This window comes from Aotus nancymaae, unplaced genomic scaffold (assembly GCF_030222135.1).
Source record: "Aotus nancymaae isolate 86718 unplaced genomic scaffold, 86718_ANA_hifiasm-v0.15.2.pri h1tg000006l, whole genome shotgun sequence".
Taxonomy (NCBI): domain Eukaryota; kingdom Metazoa; phylum Chordata; class Mammalia; order Primates; family Aotidae; genus Aotus; species Aotus nancymaae.
The window spans coordinates 63,930,355-63,936,538 of NW_026988417.1; the positions used below are offsets into that span (position 1 = coordinate 63,930,355).

The 6,184-nt window shown below is 42.2% G+C and overlaps 1 pseudogene; it reads right to left on the reverse strand.

Moving 5' to 3' along the window:
* Positions 1–4,232: 4,232 nt before the first annotated feature.
* Positions 4,233–5,874, reverse strand: LOC105725408 (hyccin 2-like; annotated as a pseudogene).
* Positions 5,875–6,184: the final 310 nt, after the last annotated feature.

Sequence of the window (6,184 nt, forward strand, 5' to 3'; positions counted from 1 at the left end):
CGTTTTCCCTGCCCACAAGGTGGCAGCCTAGTCACACTCAGCCTGCAGAGGCTTCGCTGAGCTGCTGTGAGCTCCATCCAGCTTCTGTGTAAACTTCCCTGCAGTCCTGTTTATATGGGTGTAGTTAGAACTGCTTCCACTATGTTGGTCCGCCCCTGTAGTGATGGAGTCCCTGTAGTGGCGGGTTGTCTTGGTTATGGCAAATTGCCCTGGGAACTGCAGGGTGTTTCCCGGTGGGGGACGCCCCTCCCCCACTGAGCTGGACCGTCCCGGGTTCAGCCGTGCTTCCCATGGCACCCTCTTTTCCTGGGAATCTCTTGGCTAGACTCCCTGCCTCAGTTCCCCTTGCTGGCCCAGAGGGGACCCAGTCTTGTTCACTCTGCACAATGAGCCGCTGCCCCCTGTCCCAGGTGTTGGCCGAGCGGCCGCTCCGGTCCAACCAGCGGCGCTGGCAACGCGTGGAGCTCCTCCATCTGTGAATCTCCTGGTTTGTGGGCAGTAAAAATCTGTTGCCCCGTGAGCTGCTGCGTCATCCGAGGCAGTGGCTCTGAGATTCATGGTGCGCCCTTGCCCAGGAATCTCCTGGCTTGACTTCCTGCTTCAGCTCCCCTTGCTGGCTCAGAGGGGACTCAGTCTTTCTCACTCTGCTCAATGAGCCGCTGCCCCCCGCCCTAGGGCATAGGCCGAGCGGCCACGCCGGTCAGACCAGTGGCGCTGGTGACCTGTGGGGCTCCTCCTCCTGTGAATCTCCTGGTCTGTGGGCAGTAAAAATCCGTCTGGAAATGTGGCATCCACTCACCCTCTGCACCTTCTCTCGGAGCTGCAATCCCGAGTTCCTCCTAATCGGCCATCTTGGATCGATCTGGCACATTTGGAGCCAAATATGCTTTCCTTTTCACAGTCTTGTGGCCACACCTGAGGCTAGGGAACTCCACTCTGAGCTTGGAAACCAGTGCTGTCTTCTTAAGCGCCAGGGAGGAGTAAGCGAACACTTTTAAAGGTCTAAATTTTATGATACGTTCTATCTCAATAAAGCTATTATTAAAGAAAAAAACATAAACTGCATTTTTTTCAACTAACTTGAACTTAACCAATGTATTCATCAATGTGGCTGAGGAATAACCATTTGGCCATTTTCAGGACATAAAAAGAAAGGATGAAAACACTCTTCCTGATTCTCAGACTTTGGGTAATGACTTTCAGCTTCTTGGAAAATCTCATCAGGTGCTATCTTCATCCTTCTTATTTTATTCAGATAACCTTTGCAAATACAGTGATAATTCACAACCTTTTTTGTGTTATCTGAAATTTCCAAATGTTAGAAATTTTGGCAGCACACTTAACAAGATTGAATTGTATCTATTTATTGAGGTATTCACTTGTCATCCTTCAAAGATGGCTTTGGCTACTGTGTGGGAAAAACGTATTGGATGAAAATGCTGCATTAGCAACTCTGAGTCCCTTCTCCAAAATTAATCCCAAATTAACTACAGAGCAAAAACAAAAAAAATACTCTAATGAAGAAAGGAAACTGGGAAAATATGGGGTGAAGGGAGGGAAGAAGTGTTTAAACTGAGGTGTGAGATGGAAGGTTTTGGCTTTGGCAGAAGGCAGCTAGGCCTGGCATTGCAAAGAAGAAAATAGAAAGGGAACCACAGGGGTTCTGCAATCTGCTGTCCCCTTCTTTGGACCTCTGGCCCAGAAATCCTGAGGGGTAAGTTGGGGCAGCACAGAAGCCTTGTCTTGCACAGGCCAGATTTCTCCTTTAGGACCAAGGCATTGAAGCCTACAGCTGCCTGCATTGTTGGTTGCTGACAGCTGATATCCAATTCCCTCTCCAGGAATTGCCCTAGAATAGAACCAACAGAGGAGCCCTTCCTAGGGCAGCCTACATTCAATTATTAATTAATGGAGTCAGGAGAGTGGAACCAAGTTCTGACCCCCTTGCCTCAATGTTAGACACACTGAATGGCTCTCCTTGCTCCAGTATCTTTGGAGAGTTTCTTCCCTCCAAACCCCAGCTGTGAAATACAATCTGAGGAGCACTTCCTTCTAGTGCTGCTTCTCTGTGAGATGCAAAGAGCTATTCTCTGGCCTGAGTGTTGTGTTCTGAGCAAGAGGGGGGACACTCAGAACCTCAGTCACCTCCTGATACACTGAGCATTTGGGGATGTTAGGACTGAGCACTGCCTGGCAGAGAAGTTGACACCACCAGGGAAAAGGGAGCTCATTAGAAAAATCACAAAATATATGAGAACAACTATTCCTTTTTTTTTTCCAATGAATTATCTATTAATCAACTTCCAGCTATGCCCCAGACATTGGCAATGTTGTAGATACTAGTTCAGGTTCTAGTTTTCCATTTTCACATGAGCTGGAAAATGTTACAGACCAACAAATTCAAACAAGCATGTCGTTGTTCTTAAAAAGAGTCTAACAGAAAGTATCTTAGGAAAAAAAATTTCTTACAATAAAAACAGGGGATGATTGCTAGGTGCAAAAAAAATGTATTTTTCTGGTTATTTATCAAAATCTATTGTAATTTTAATTGGTAGAGATAAAATTGTAACCTTTGTTAATTAGGAGAATACTTGCTTTCTATAAATTCAGTATATTTTTCTTAAACAATAAAGTAAAAACATCTAAATGTACAAAGCACTAATAGCTCTGATGCATTTTGTGGAAGGATAACTTACAACAGTTTAATTCACAATACACTGATTTTTTAAAACCCAATATATTCCCTTCTTTTTCAAACAGCAGAGCCTGAGACCCAGAAGAGGTTATGATAAAATCTTATCCAACCAGATCAGAAATAAAAAAATGTTTTTGCCAATAATGTTTTTGTAACCTCTTAGCAGTTACCAAATGCTACTTACACACATTCAACATCTAGCTTACTGGCATGATTCCAAAGTTTTATAAAAATGAAAAACTGCAGATATATGATTAGAAGGTACACAAATTGCATTACATTAGACACAAAGGCAGTGTGGTCCTTATAGGAGAAATCAAGCTCAGTATCCTCTGGAAGAAATGTTCTATAAAAATGTGTCACATTGAAGCATCAGTGTTTTCAGCCAATTGTCTGTCCCTGATGTATTTCGGAGCATGTAATCTATCGGGACTTTAAGTTTCTTAATCCAAAATATCTGACTGAATTTAGGTAACATCTAGAAAGCTGAAAGGGTTTCTCTTATAGTCTGACATAACAGAAAGTAGATTGAGAAATCCCTCTCTTTACTTGAAGATGGACTGTTGTGCTTCAGCCATCATCAGCTCACAAAGGAAAAGAAAGAAAAAAACAACAATCAAAATCTCCCCTCGCACACACAATCTCCACACAAGCTAAACAAAAACCATCCCTCCCTCCACAAAACCCAGCACCAAAGTGTCAATCATTCCTGGGAAACAAAACATGCCCCTCAGATTCCGATTTGTTAGTTGGCCAAACTTGACCTTATATGTCCTTTCGGGGAAGAGGGAAGACATGTTAATAATGACTATAGAGCCATTGAGAAAGTGCATTATTAATTACACAATCAACTTAGAGCCCTGACCTCCAGTGGAGGTTGTCACAACTTGATTTAAATACTCCATAATTGAACTATTATGTCTAGGGATAAAGGAGATGGGGGTTGGAGAAAGAGTTACCCTCACTTTAATTAAAAAGTACAGCACTCTACCACCTTTCCCCATGCTTCTCCAGAAAATGATTGCACAGACTCAGAAAAGTTCAAAGTCATAGCAGAATCTCTGAGGCACTCCTGGTTAAGAGAGAAAAGAATATGATCCAGTAATCTTCATAGTTCTATAGTTATGAGAACAAACCCGTTTTGTTTTGTTTTTTAAACAAAAGTCAAAGAATCGTTTCATAGGGATCATATACTCCATTTCCTCTAACTTATCCTCAGTCTCACAGTGTTGAAATGGAACTAATCAGCCTATGATGGATTGCACATCACCCAGGGAGATAGGAAGGCATGGAAAAGGCAAATATTTCATACTATTTCACAAGCACATTTACAAGGAATAGGTAAAGAGAAGATGTAGAAAAGAGGGATAAAGAAAACCTTATTGCTGTTTCGATACAAAATACAGTATGAAGATACCTAAACTAAATGAAATCTGATTATGATGACCAATATTTTCACAATGTGGGATGGTGTCTTCTTGTACAATGAAATGTTCAGTTCAAAAGGTAAGCGGAAAGAACAGGGAAGATGTCAAAACTACACCTGGGATATTAGCTGCATACTGAAACTTGGGGATGGAGACCGCTTGGTTAAGGGGGCTCCTGGGCTGAGTAGCTCTTTACCTTGACCAGCTTGACCTAGCTGGTCTTCCTGCAGACTGATAATTGAGTATCAATTAGTATTGTTACCTGCTAAATTAGTACCTCCCTCAATGCCAACCCTAAGGCTGGTACTTGCTTGACTGCCATTTACACAGTCAAATGATTTACTTGAGGAAGCACTGGCTGTCCATATTAGACTTAAACTATTATTTTTTGGTACCACCTGGCCAGCAGGCAGGCTCAGGTGTTTCTTCTTTGGTGTCAGCTCAACTGAATCTACACTAAGATCAGTTGGTTGCTGTACATAGTGCTCGCGACTACTGAATCTTGAGGGCTCTCACTGGGTTTGATAGCAGAGGCTGTTTCTGTATCCTTGACTGAATACTCAGTTGCTACTTTCCTTAACCTTCCCCTCTGAGAAGAGGAGGATGGTTTGGTCTCAATTGGCTGACTGCTGAGGGAAGCCCCTGAGGAAAATCCTTCATCTGCATCATTCAGGTTTACAGACTCCTCTCCTCCATTTACACCCTCAGTATTTTCTCTCCTCCATCTATGACGATGGATTGAAGCTGTTGCAATTGCAGTCTGAGAAATCCTCAGCACTGTTGGAGTGACTTCAACTTTAAGGACTTTCTGGCCTTCTTGTGAAGAATCAGAAGCATCAAATGGTGATGAGTTTTTCACGGCATTGACAACCAACAGTGGTTGAGAAAAAAGCTCTAGCTGTGCTCTATAAATGATATCATCAAGAACTTCCTGGCCAAGGTCCCATTGTCCATTATACATGGCATAATAAACCCATGTGAGAAGTTGCACCATAAATTCAGGATCCAATACTATTCGACCACAGAGATCTTTCTAGTATTTTTCATGTTGCCATGGAAACCCACTCACACCATGGAACCCATCCGACAAAGAGATTGGTAAGATGAGGCAGGCATATATACAATAGCAGAATTGTAATACAGCGTGAGAAAACTCAGGACTGCAAACTGGTCTGTGCAGTGAATGTTTCCCTCTGAGGATGAAGATCACTATAAACAACTCTAATAAGATCATGCTGACACAATGCCCCTTCAGTCAAAGCCATGGATCCAATTGTTGAGGATTCATGGTATATTGAAGGCTTAGATAAGGAAGGGATAGTGAAAGACATAACTTTATTGTTCCCATCTTTATCAGCAATCTCCAAATTGTAAATTCCTAACAGAAGTGCTTCGATGAAACCATTAATCTGTCTGTCTCAGCTAACTGTAAGCCATAAATAAACCTACATCAATTCTTGCAAAAACTGCAGTGTGAACCTCTTAAGTCGAACCTCTGAGCTACGAGAGAACTCAAATAGCTGGTGGCAGACAGGCTCCAGAAGCTGAACTTCTTCAAACTCACTCCAGTACACAGCAGAGGCACTCTTGGAGACTGCATCTCATTATTCGAATCTTGAATAACTTTATAGAGAGCTCGTACAAGTGTGTTTTCCAGTGTAAAGTTGCTGCATAACTGGTGAGCTGAGTGTCAGGTAATGCCTTGAATTCTGATAACTATTCTTCCACAACACAACAGTCAGATCCCAGCATTTTCTCTTACCTTCTACTCCTCTTTTATCTCTGTATTAAGATCAGTTTTCTAAAGGAAGAGGTGGCACAGGAATTCAGCAGAGTTTAAGTGGGGAATTCATTTGTTAAGAGTTAAATATTTTCCAATTCTGTCACCCTGCTGTCACCACCACTGCCTCCCACAGCAGCCTGCCAACTCAAGAACAACTATTTCAAAAGAATAACATATATTGGAATATAGGATCTCCCTGAAGCAAAATATTAACAGATTACCTAATAATCATCTTAATAAAATTACAAAAACAAATAAGGAAAGATAATAGCCACATTA